The sequence below is a fragment of the Ischnura elegans genome, chromosome 11 (assembly GCF_921293095.1).
Source record: "Ischnura elegans chromosome 11, ioIscEleg1.1, whole genome shotgun sequence".
NCBI lineage: Eukaryota > Metazoa > Arthropoda > Insecta > Odonata > Coenagrionidae > Ischnura > Ischnura elegans.
Window position 1 is genome coordinate 18,328,901 of NC_060256.1, and position 13,580 is coordinate 18,342,480.

At 40.7% G+C, this 13,580-nt stretch overlaps 1 protein-coding gene across 15 annotated transcripts in view; it reads left to right on the forward strand.

Moving 5' to 3' along the window:
- LOC124168340 (muscleblind-like protein 3) overlaps positions 1-13,580 on the forward strand; it is a 1,078,040-nt gene that overhangs the window by 445,930 nt on the left and 618,530 nt on the right. For 13 of the 15 annotated variants that reach the window (XR_006866916.1, XM_046546523.1, XM_046546526.1 and 10 more), the window contains exon 1: positions 2,171-2,318. The exons of 1 other annotated variant lie outside the window; for it this stretch is intronic. The gene's annotated coding sequence lies outside the window, so the exon portion shown is untranslated. Of the gene's footprint in view, positions 1-2,170; positions 2,811-13,580 lie in introns of those variants that run through there. One more of the 15 variants, XM_046546512.1, reaches the window with a different exon arrangement.

A 13,580-nucleotide genomic window follows, 5' to 3' on the forward strand; every position in this document is an offset into this window, starting at 1 on the left:
TAATTTTTTTAGCTGAAGACATTGGATGTTACAAACTAAGCAATTATTCTTCTCCTTAAGGCCGTTTTACACGTGACACGGTATTGCGCAGGTTAGAACGGCATTAATTTCTAAAATGGCGTGTAATTTCGCGAATGCATGAACGAAATTAGAACAGGGGCTATTTTTCCATCACACGTCCACGCATTCTCGCATGTGTTCTAGCAATTCAACGCAATACATGACGCAATTTTACTGCGCCTTCGTACGCACGTCAGATTGTGCAAGTACGTGCCCCGTATAAAGGCCGTTTTACACGGTAAACGGAATTACGCAAGCTAGCGTTCGTGCGAAGGCGCAATCAAAATTGCGTCGTGCAAACCGGTGAATTGCTAGAACACATGCGAGAATGCGTGGATGCGAGACGGCAAAATAGCCCGTGTTATAATTTCGTTCATGCATTCGCGCAATTCCACGCCGTTTTAGAAATTAATGCAGCTCTAACCTGCACAATTCCGTGCCCCGTGTAAAACGGCCTTCATACTTCTCATTGTGTCGAGGAAAAGGTCCTAGTCGGGGATGTGCGCAAAGAAGCCATTGGCAGAACGCATCAGTTGGCTAAGGCGGCTCAAACCGCGAAAAATCATCGTGTTTGAAATGACTTTTAGGAAGTGGGCTTTGCCTTGCCCTTCGAGTGGGGACATTTAAATTTAGCAAGCCAAGCATATGGCTATAGTCTAAGGTCCATTTCAAAGTATTGCGTGGAAAGGTCATATCACCGGCCTTCCGCCTGACCTCTAAAGGAGTCAAGGCGAAAAGATTGCATAAATTGGGTTAGTTATTCCTAATTAATTACGAAATTTCGATCCGATATATTTTTAAAAAGTCATTTCTATTCGTGACTATTTCTTTTAGAGCCTGAATTTTCTCGTCCATTGCTCCTCGATAATATCCGAAAGGTATATTGCACGCATGGATTGATTGGGCTTTTCAGCCCGGATGTTACTCTACCATGGGCGTACCCAGCGGGGGGCTGGAGAGGGTAGATCCCCCCCCCCCCAGAAGCGAAAATCGCATAAGTTTTTAGGATAATCAGGACTGAATTTAAACGAAATTTTTCAACAAATTTTCTTTAAACCCACGAAAAATGATATTAGTGCAATAAAAGTAAATAAAATATTTTTTTTCGATCAAATATTTTCAAAAACTCATAGAGAGCTGTTTATAATTTTCTTAAAATGTTGGTTTCATTCACCTTTTCCATGTTAAAATAAAACGATAATGGCTTGCCCCCAACCCCCTATTTTTGATCCTGGGTACGCCCTTGTACTCTACTGCTTCGGTATGGTACCCCCTTTTCAGAACTCATGACATTGCCCTTGGCACGAAAAAAGGGAATGGCGTAACAAATGTGTAAGGGACCAGTATTCAGTATTAAGTGAAGGAGTAATTTAAGTAAAGACAGCTATAAAGACCGCATAAATTTCACATTAAATTAGGAATGATAAACACGGGTACCGTACTTCCCACTATTTTATTTTAGCATCTTATTATTCGTGTTTCGATTGTTACTCAATCATAATCACATAGTACAGTACAGGAAAACCTGATGATGTTTGTGTAGCAATCGAAATACGTGTTGTAAGCTGTTAAAATAATATTAGAGAGAAGCGGAATATCTTATCATTCGATATTTTGTTCCACGATATCTTCCCTAACAAGTTGCCTGAATTAGGAAGACTAATAATACTAACATAATGATGCACAGATTGCCCAGAATTAAAGTAAACCTGGAAAGTTAAAACAGATCGGCATAACACAGCGCCAGCATGTCGCTCAATACCGGTCCACAGCAGAACAATATTACAGTGTACAATGTAAAAGGTAAAATTTCCTTGCTTTCTCCTCACATTGTCGGAGAAATGGGTCCACCGCAGCGCATGGACGGCGCCTCTGCTCTTCCCTAACAAGCCAGGAGAAATACTCCCAAGGCGGGAACCTCGCCGCAGCGCCAGCGCTCGATTCTGCCGCCAGGCGGCGTTGATAACGCCGCCTTCGCCGCGCCGACGTCGTCGTGTCTATAGCGAGTGGGGTGGGGTCGGAGGGGAGGTGGAGGGGAAGGGGCGGGAGGGGAGGGAATTAAAAGTAGGGGAGTGTGAGGGATGTAGGGGAGGGAATTCTCTAGCGAGCCGACGACCACCGCGTCAGTCCTGTCGAAGCATAGCTCTGTGCCGCTACGCTCCACCGCTATCGCTTTTTTGTGCTCCTCCGCAGCGATGGACCCGAGGTCGACTCCCAGGACGGGCCGCAAGTCCACACCCATCAACTGCCTGTCGCAGGTGCGTTGTGGACTCACCCAGTGAGAGATTCGAGTGTTTTTTTATAGCCCAGACTTGGGTGTGTTCGCTCTCTCGAGCCCAGCTATAAGGGAGTCGCCGAGCGCTTTTGTGTGACGCAGCGAGCACTGCGAGCCGACCGCCCGCCCGCAGCCTGGCCTCCCAACACCCGCCGCCGCGGTGCGCTTGCTTCTCGGTAGCTCTGGACCCCTTAGTTCCACACTGTGAAGCTTTTTTACGCTTGGGGACGTGCCCGTAGTTTTTTGTCATACGTTCATCTTCTCCTGTCGTTTGGTTTTACAGACTTCTGCGTTGGTCAAATGGTGGTCTAGGTTCCCCGTCTCTTTGTGAATGCCGCAGTTTGGTCTGAGTGCTCCTCAATTGGATTTGTATCTTGATACGACTACATTGTGCCCTATTCCGTGAACGTGTTTTTACTTTGGTATACCGTGTGCCGAGGAAAGCGAAACGGTTCTTTGACGATCTGGCAGCAAGGTGAGTGAAGAATTGAGTGGTCGCGACTTTAGTGTTTTGTTTGTCTTTGGTTGTGAGGTTTACTTTGTTTTTCTTCTTTCGAGTACGTTTTGGTCCTCTCCAGCTATCGCCCGTTTCGCTCTGGTAAACCGAAAACGCCACGTTAATCCATGCGTTTCAATCCACATGTTTCAATAAGGGCTGAAATTCGGTCGACTCTCTGTAATATGTCAAGGTTTTTCCTCTCGTTCATATAATAGATTTGGAGAATGTCTCGTTGTGTTGAACCGGTTCTCTGCATTGGGAGTTTGCAACTTTGGCCTTGAAACAACATTTCAGCCGTAACATATGGCAAACTATTGTAATAACTCGCTTTTGTCAATTTGCTCAGGTTATCTTATTCGAATTCATTTGCATCGAGGTGATTTTGATATTAGCAGTACCGTCTCTTTCCGTGCGAGTTATAATTTCGCGTGGTTATAACCGATACTTACAAACGAGCTTATCGCGCGGTAAGTACGTATATTTAGTTTCTTATCTCATTTCAGGATATCTAACTAAGCTTATTATGTGATTGGCGTAGTGTTTCGTCGTCATCAAAAGAATGAATTGAGTTAGATAATGTATTCACGCCTACGCAATCGCGTCGAGGGTAGCGTAGGCTACGAGCACGCCTGGGTAAAAGCCAGACAAATTACGACTTTCCTGTTGCCACAAACTTGCAATGGCTTTATCACAAGCTTTCTTCTCAATTCATTTAATCACTGCTAAGTTTACGTTAACATGAATGACGATTAAAACTTCAATAATTCCTTCGTTCGGATTTGAAAAATTAGATATTTTCTCTCGTAATCGTGGAAGACAAAGATCATGCTACGTTTGCGTAATTACGTCGCTTTTCGTGTAATAATGTTATGCAATATCGTTTGTTACCAGTGCTTCTGAGTTGGTACTCATTATATTCTGTGTAATCAAGTCGCGACTGCGATCCAGTTATTCTGTTCGTACTATCTAGGGTTATGTGTGAAACTTCTACATCTATGTACTACTCCACAATCCGCCCTCATAGGACAGTGGCCCTTAATTGTTCTAAGGGAAAAGAATTCATATCCGTCCGTATAAATATTCTCTTAATATATCGTTTCTCTCGTACTTCGAAATGATGTTCTATGTTGATGTTCTCCGTGAAACACAGCTCCACTGCTGAAGCAACCTAAGCGTAGCTCGTAGCCTCCCGAGTCTAGCGGTCCCCAGCCTACTTCGTTTGAATCCATACTGTCCGAAACGCCGGCAAAATGACACGAAACTGAATCGTCGATATTTCGCGGATTTTCCTCTTTCGTGTCAAAATTAATTGTTCCCGAATGATTGAAATTGCTGAGGATTAGGTAACTGAAGCAGCGTTGAAAGTTTGTAACGCGCTTGATTGATCCATGAGGCAATTTTCTTTTTATAAAAAAAATCGGTCTGCTGGTGAAATTTTCATCTTCGGAGAACTTGTTTTTTATGTCAGTGGTGTGATAGGTTTATATCTTGTTCAATTTCTGATCCAATATTCACGCTTTGTCCTCCTTGTTCGTCCTGTAATAATTAAACCATCATCATTATCGTATATCGCCCAACTTTCAATCATGCGATATTTGTGAGTGTAGGTTTTAGTTGGCTTGCATATTGGCCAGATCCCTTCACCGCCGTGTGCATTAGCCCAAAACCTTTTGTACGAAAACTTGCGCCGGATTTTCTTTCTTACGAAACCGTTCTGCTCTAAATATTCGTCCGCCGCCGTGGCGCAACGCCTTTTGTGTTCACCTTTCGGGTTTTCGAAGTTAATAATTCATGGGAGCCGTGCGTTCATGGTCACCAACTGTGAAGTCTCAGACATTATAATTCGAGAGAGTCTTATTTCTTTTTTATTACGTCCAGTCGAGTGCGCAATCCGTTCCTAAACTTGACGAAAATTAGGCTTTCAATCATCTTTTCTTCCAACTGTCTGGCGTGAAGCATTTGCGCTTCTCTCGCCGTATCAATGCGTGTCTTAGCAAATTTATTTACTCATTTGTTTTCGCATTTTTGTGTTAAAAGTGTGTGCCTAATGTGTTTAACTACCAGTTTCACTTTCCCCTTAAAAAAAAAGAACTCCCCCTTTTCTGTGCGCTTTTCATTTTCGAAAGATTCGGAGAGTGACTCTATTTTGCCTTTCCTTTTTCCGTAGCTATTTTGTTCCGGTGCAGTGCTTTTTTTCTTTATTTTCTCCATCTTCCGAAGTCGCCACTCTGTTTTTCTTCACGCTCCTATAAGGCTGCGAAAATAAAAGTGATGTTGCTCTCTCTGAAGCCTTATCTTTTCCTTCCGTCTCGCGAACATAAATGGACTACACTAGCTTACTTCAATCAACGTCTCCCTTCAAATTGTCAGTGTTCCCATTCTCTCTTCTCTTTATGGAGTTCAACATATGTAAAAGTCGACTTTTCTCCGGAATGATATCGTGGAACAACATATCGAACGATTGACAAAGATGTGGTACTGCCCGCTAAATTTCATTCAACAGCTCACAACTCGTACATGATGGCATGATGGATGATTGTAATGGCCTTTTTACACGGGGCACGTCGCGTCGTAGCGCAATCTGACGCATGTACGAAGGAGCAGTCAAAATCGCGTCGAGTAAAGCGTTGAATTACTAGAACGAATGCGGGAATGCATGGATGCGAGATGGCAAAATAACCCCTTCTCTTATACCGAGCTCGAATTCTCGCAATTTCGGAAATGTTTTCCGTGCTACCCTGCGCAATGCCATGCCCCGTGTAAACAGCCCTAAGGCAATCGAAAACGCGCGTTGTGAACTGTTAAAATAAAATTATTGGGTAGAACGGTATCTTTGTTCATCATGCTTAGGACTTCACCCATTGTCAGCGCCGAAGGCGCGTATACTTTTGCTGTACCGGTGAGAACAAAACTCACCACAACCAGCAAGTTTACGAAGAAGTTAAATAAATTTGCGCATGTTTGTGTAAAATATTGTTTGTGTAGAAAAGGAAAGATTATGAAACATTGGCATATTTTATATATGCATATATATTTTTCTTAACAATTTTTAATTAGATAATATGTGCGTTGTAAGCAACAAAAGATAAATATTTATTATTTTTTTATATTATTTTTTGTCTCTTTTGATATTCCATTTGAAAGGTAATGGAGCTATTATGCCTCGAAAAAGCAAGGACAATTTAAAACCTGTGATTGGAAGATGGTAAGACATACGAAAGACACGTAGTCGTGAATAATAATTAATGCAGAGTAATTTGTGTTTGGTTAAGTGTCCCTTAGAATTACTTGTTTGTTTTTATATTTTATCGCATTGATGCGACAGAGAGAGTGAGGACAAAAATTTTGTATGCATCAATCTTTTCACGTGCAACGCGACCTCCAGTCTCCTTTCGCGAACGAGGTAGCGGATGGAGCCGACCCAGATTTTCGGCGACTATGCGCCTTACTTGCTATTGTTCTCAAAACGCCGTCAACCCACGTGCCCAAGTCATCAAGTTCGATGCCGGCCGATCCGGAATCATTCTCATCAGAGTGGCGCACATTGTGTTGGTGGTGCCTGAATACATGGTCTGGCGCGGCGATAGACCGACCGGGGACAAAGCCGCCGGGGCAACGGTGTTGTCGTGTCGGGTGTTGCGTCGCCTCCGGCCGCCGCCGCCGCCCCTGAACGTAGCGCAGACCGGCTGCGTGATTATCCATTAAGATTTCTTGGTTGGATAACTATTATCTTTACCATGTCTGCTTTTAGTTCAAATAAATCGACCCGGGTTTCTACGACTAATCATCACCATTAGTCATAAACTTTTATCTACAGGTATTTATCATCTTGACTGGGTAACCCGTGCGAATATTTCGCAGTTTCACTTAGGTTTATTTTTAATATTTTTGTTACGTTCCTTTGGTTTATTTATGGATTTTACGGTTTTTTTAACCTTTTTTTGAATTTAACAATTAAAAAAATACGTGTGGTCTAGGTATATACCTCGAGCGAGTTATCGATATGGAAAACTCGAAATTTTTCAGTCAAATTAATGGGTAAATAGTGAAATTTGAGATTGAGATTGTATTTTCGTCAGAAGTCGGTAATTCAATGTTTAAAATGTTACCTCATTTATCTCTGTAGGCGCAGTACTAACGGATTCAATACGGAATGACAGAAAAAGACCTGTAATAATATACAGGATTATTTTAACTTTAGTTACGAAACGGAAGGGGAGATGAATTTGGAAATGATCCCCAGAAAAGGGGAAAAGGTTATTCGTAGAAACCATAGTAATCGCAATTGCCTACGTGGGGCAGATAGGAGGAAGCACATTTTATAAGTGCTCACCGAAATAACAAAGATGATAAATTTAATTATGCTAAACATTTAATATTTAACTGCCGTAGGAGTGATTTTAAAAGTAATATTTTAAAATTATGCAGCGACCACCGCGAATTAGATTCTAGAGAGCAGTTAGGATATAAAAAAACCTGGACAGGACTCTCATAAACGAATATCTTTAACCATCCTTTTCCCCTACTCTGGCTTCCTTTTTAAAATTCATCCCTTCTTCCATTACGTAGCCGTGGTTATTATAATAAGTTAAATAGATAATAATTTACTCCTGATGATTATAATTTTTCATCGAAACCCGGGTCGCTATATTTAAAAAAGTGGTATAAGCAATATTTACCCAAACAAGTAACGTTGAAATGGAATACCACACAGTTAAATATGAGTCAGTGAATTTATTCATTAAGAGTTTTTTTCTGAAATGATGTGCCAATCTTTCCCCACCAACCCCCACCCTCTTCAAGAATTGATACAGAAAGGTAATATCATTTGTCTCGGAGGAAAAAGTGATTGCAATTCAAATAGCCCAGTGGAAAGGTTCTCCATGATTTTAGTGAATCAAAAATGATCATGTCTTCATATTTTTTCGCTTTTCCTATCAACATTATTGTCGTTAATCTTTTCCTCGAATTTGGATGTTGCTGAGCGACAAGCAGTAATGAGATTGCAATATTTCGCATTGGTGAAAAGCAATAGCCCTTACCATTGAGGTAAACAAGCATTACAACTAGTCATGAGGGACATATTAGTTATTTAACGCGGAAAAAAGTCAGTTAATCAATGTTAAATGACAATCCTTTCAAATTATCTCGAATAAACGAATAATTTAATCTACGTCTATGTTTTATTGTAATGAATTCAATAGAATGATTTGCGCAATTTCAGATTATTTTAGTCCTCACTAAACAGTTTTTATGTTTATGGTTAGCTCTTAGGCAGCGTGACTCCTTCTTTCTCCTGTAAAATTTCTCGACAGCGATAAATTGTGTTGATGATGAATGAAGAACTGTTGAAAGGGCTTTATACTCTTTTATGTATCTATCGTTAGTTAACATAGCGATAGACCGTGAATGCACATGTTATTTTACTTTCTGTTTTCTTACGCAAAGGTACAATTTTACGTTTATTGCAGATTGAGACTAGTTCCGGAATTTGAATTGGTTTCTGCTAAGAAAAAGTTCACTCATTTGGTTTGAAATCGTTGACATCTTTGACTTGAGAGAAAAATACATACAAGACTGTTAAAATTTTGAAAAGTGAAAGTTGTCTTCAAATAAGAAAATATTGATTTATTTTACGCGATGGTGAAAATCTCATCCAAAAATATTGTTGTGTTTGCTAATACCGAAAATATTCACTCGATTTAGAAAGAAAATTAATACTCTGTCCTCAATACATTAACGACATGGCGGAAATCAATGAATATTCTCCTGAAAATTGTTTCATTACGACTAACATAAGTAAGAATAAAAATTTGTTGAGGAGAAGAAAGTTTGGGAAATGTAATGCCTGCCGACAATGTATTTATTTATGAAAATATTTATTTTTTTTTCTTAACAGAAAATATATAGTTCGTCGGGAAAAGTTTGATATTTTTAATCATAGATCACATTATATTTCTGTATTTTTATCATGATCACCTCCTTTAAAATGTTTCAGTGCTAACCTCAGTTAACTAATCCGATATCTGGCTTGGATAAGTGAGGGTAGAATGTTATCTCGTTGTCTTCCGTGGCGTTCTTGATTAGATGATCTATCATTCTTTCGGGTTTTCACCGCGTTCTTTGCCATAGCGTGACATCAGTTTCCCGGGGATTCCACCTTGCGCCTCCAGGTTGAAGAATTCACTTTTCGGCTAGCCACTTCTAACAATAAGTGAGGGTATAGTTCACCCCCAGACTAAGCGACAACCGTGCGAGTAGTTTCATCGCGCCGTGAGGTCAGTTACTGCAGCGAAAATATCTGTTTCAGATTGTCCAAAGGCTTCAATTGAGATTTGAACATAATTCCCTTTATCGCTAGCCAAGTGGCCGTCCCACTGTGCTACCAATCTTCGCATGCATTCATTGTACTTCAATCCTAAGATTCAGTGGCATAACTCGGAATATGCTTTGGGGGGAGATGGGGAAGCTTGGGAGGACGACCCAATCCAACGGGGAAATATTTGAAAAATAGCATTCCTGGAAATACATTTTACATAATTAATAAGTGAACTTTACCTTTAAGCAGAGGCAGTTATTGTATGTCAAAACTAGACAATAGTTTTATTTTTCTTTTAAATTTCTCTTAGGCTTTGGGGGGGGGGGATCTATCACGTCATCCCCCCATAGTTACGCCACTGCTAAGATTGGTATACTTCAGCCCTCCATATCTCCCAATCAAGAGCTAGATATCCCAAGATAGATAGGCCAAGCTTTTTCCTCCCTAAAACTACTCTTCCCCGATTACTCTTCTTGATCTGTCATAGGTACTTGTCCGTTGTTCCTCTTCTGGGGACTTTTCCATCAATTTTTCCTTACATCATATTCCCCACTTACTTTGCAGTTTTTCATCAGGTGGTCTATCCACCATGTTCTTCTGTGGCGTTCAGTGATCCATAGTGTCCTAGTTTATTCTCCTATTTTTCTAAGTAGCTCCTGTTTCTCAACCTATCCGTCTGCTTTATCTTTGGCTTCCTCCTCCAGCACCAAGTCTCCGAGGCCTCAATTCTTTTCTGATCTCTTCTGCCGATGGTCTAACCTGAATGAATTAATGAACCAGAACTCTAATGGTATCACCAGACTAATTAAAATTGGGTGGAAGGTTTCTCAAAATTATTTTTGACTTATGAGAGGATATTTGAATGGGGAAGATTTTTTCTGTCATGATTCATTTTGGAATTCTATTAATCTATATATTTGAATGATTTGTGATATCAGGGTATTGTTAAGATACCAATTCTCTAGCTCTTTGACTCATTGCAAAAATATATATCCCCGTATCCTTTTTCATATGTCCTCGGTACTTGTCCCGTCGTCTTCCTCTGGAGACTTTCCCATCAATTTTTCCCGCGAATATGTTCACCACGTAACTGTTGAGTCTCATTAGGTGGACAATTCACCGTGTTCTTATTTGGCGTATAGTGATCCGTAATGTCCTTTCTTATCCTATTCTGCTGCACAGGTTGTTTCAGGAGGAATCTCCAACACTTCAGGAGGTTGTGGGGGTTACAATTTTTGAGCATATTTGTCATATAAACATGGGTTCTCGACTCCTTAGTTACTGAACCATGGCAACGCAAACATTTTGTTGGATGCACTTTGCAGTTACCATGGAAACGCTGAATGACGTACAGTGTTGTGATGGAAAAGTTATGAAACTCATCTTTTATCACTCTATCTGACCATTTTATGTCGAGCATCCTCCTCCAGCAGATCTCAAAGGTCTCTTTTCTTTTCCTGATCACTTTTTCGCATGGTCCAAGCTTCTGAACCATGTGGTGCAACTGCTCACATGGATGTTTGCTCATACTGTTTCCTGGCCTCCAATCTTATGCTCTGCGGGCACACAGAAGGCTGTCTTACGCCCGAAGATCATAAGACTTGAGACTCCCTATAGACATAAAAATCTGTAAGGTAGATAGCATTGCTAAGGTTGCGTGCTCGCTCAGTCGAAATACCTTGAAGGAGCACCTCGAGGCTTCCCCGTTACTCGCTTTTAGGTACTAAGGTTGCGAAAAACATCAAAGACCGCCTTTGCGTCCGCAGATTCACTCGTCGTGCTTGGACTTGATCTCAAAGGTTTCCTCGTCCGATTCTTGGCAGCGAACGATAAAGCCTGGATCACACGATATTTTTTTCCGTTTTTTAGCGGTTGATCCCTTCGCTAAGTACTCGCAACATCCATACCTTCTGTCTCCTCCGTATCTCATCTAAAAGCTGCCTCCCTTCGCCCACCATGTCCAGCACTTCGTCGTTCCTCCTCCTTTCCCTTCCATTTCACCTTCTCCATTCTTCTCCATAGCCAAATCTCGAAAACCTCTAATTTTCTCTCGTCTTCTTTCCTCAGTGTCCACGTTTCCGCACCGTAGTGAGCTACACTCCAGATCAAACTCTTCGCAAACCTTTTTTTTTTAAACTCTTACATAACGATCCTCTCAGAGATTCCTTAACATTAAGAATACCGGACTTGATACCCCTCCTAGAACTACCGAATGGAGTCATTTTAACTCCTACCTTATAATTGTTTATTGTTGCAGTTTATATTTGCTTTTATTGATACAATTAAAATTATTTTTTCTTACATGATATATTGTTTTAATTGGAGTATCACTGAGGAATTGGATAAAAAAGCAAAAGTAAACCTTTCACCATATTAATAATCATGTTTAAATGAAAAAAATATTACGTAGGCTACACGGAAGGTGGGGACATAATTTAATAAAATAAAAAAGATACTATTTGTACTATTTTTTAAAATTATTTTTATCGCTAAGCCTTTTTATATGTCAAAAATGAATAAAAGTCACGGAATTTCAGGCCGTAATTCGTAAATTATTAGTCAGAGCCGAGAAATAAAAATCTCAAGGAGTCAAAATAACTCTATCGGTAGTTCTTGTGTTAAATGACTGCGAAAAAATGACCGTTTCGCGCAATCATTTTCGCCAGCGATGTCTCCAGGGATGGGAATCCCATCCCTTTTTCAATCACTCGGCTCGTCCAGATTTTCCCTTCGCTGAAACCATCGCTGGCACTCACTGTCTTTTAACCGATTAGAACGCACAGCCCCCGGCAGCGATTGTAACGTCACAGGTTTGGATTTTAATGTAATGACGCTTGTAAATGCGGAAAGCGACGGAGTAAGCGATGAAAAAAAGGAGACTGCGGAATGACCGTGTGATTCAGAAAATGATGGATCGAGCGATCCCTCTTTTGGTCCCTGATAATTAATCTATCGCTGGAGTTATGAATGTGACGGACTGTAAAATTGATCTTGTGACTCCGAAAATGATGAGTGGAGTGGTCATTTCTTTGGTCCCTGGAAAGATGTCCCTAAAGCTATCACTGTAAGAGTAGAAAATTATCGTATGTCTTCATTAAAACTTTCGCGGGTGCTCATCATGTTGAATAAAAACTTTTGGGCTATGTCGCCACGTCAATTCTTGGGTGGCCCCAACGTTTCCCGACCGATGCTGGTCGCTTTCTCAAGGGATGCTGGTCGCGAGAATCCCTTGAGAAAACGACCAGCATCGGTCAGGAAACGTTGGGGCCACCCAAGAGTTGACGCGGCGACATAGCCCAAAAGTTTTTAGTCAAAGTGATCGTATGATTTAGGCTTGAGCTGAAAATTAGGGTAGAATGTAGAAGAGCGGAAAACGTTTACCTTATAAGTTAGTAAAAAAATAGTTATGGAATTTAATCGGTATATATTAAATCCACTTCTTTCCTGTAAACTCAGGAACTCTCTCTGAGGGTCGGAAATGACTGAAGCTTAAGAAAAACCTGTGCATTTTGGTAGAAGAGCACTTGGAGGAAGTAGGCAGGGGAAGAAGGCCGCTTCGTCCGCAACCACCTATATTTAGATAGGCGACGCCTGCCTCCCATCTCTTCCTCTGCTTAATTAATATTCATAAGTCCCTGTTCCGTTTTCAACCAATCTTTTCCGGCGGTTGATTTCCCAATAGCACGTTCCCAACCGCATAAGACGAGGTTTCCTCTTTCGATTCGCTTATCGTTTGCAAAACACTAAGCGCACTGCAACTCACTTCCTCGGAGTTAAAAGAACTCCTCCTAATCGGGAGATAAGTCATTTCCTTGCGGTGACGACTAATTGATTTATCGCTGAAAGGTTTCTGAGATATGTTGTGAAAATCAACTGCAGTGTTGAACCTTGTTTGTTATCCATTTCTTCTTCAGTGGATATTTATTTCGAAATGTTTTAGGTATTAAATTCAAACTTCATTTGATTTTATTTACATATTTCTTTTACCTGGCACCCACAATCCGGCCACCTCTTCCTCGCGGCCATTTTTATTGTATGAATAGTGAAACGTAGTGTTTATGGTTATATTCCGTCTCCTGTTATTGTAAGATAAGTGTATTGAAGAGATTATATTGCGACAGCCCTTTTTTTATGTATCGTGCGAATATATACGGGGGTTTTAATATTCCTTGACAAGATAAATTTGGCTATTTCTATGCCATTTTTGATCAAATTTTAAACAAAGATGACACAGCCTGTTGCCATGATTAGTTACTACAAAAAGCAACCCTTGCTAACGTATTATCTTTGCCAGGGCTCTTCAACCTTTTTTTAATGCAAGGGCTTAAAATCGATTTTACATCTCCAAAGTGCCACTATGCTCCATGCCACTTTATCACCGCACCAATGAAATAAAAAACGTATAATCTCAAAAAGCTATTTTGGTT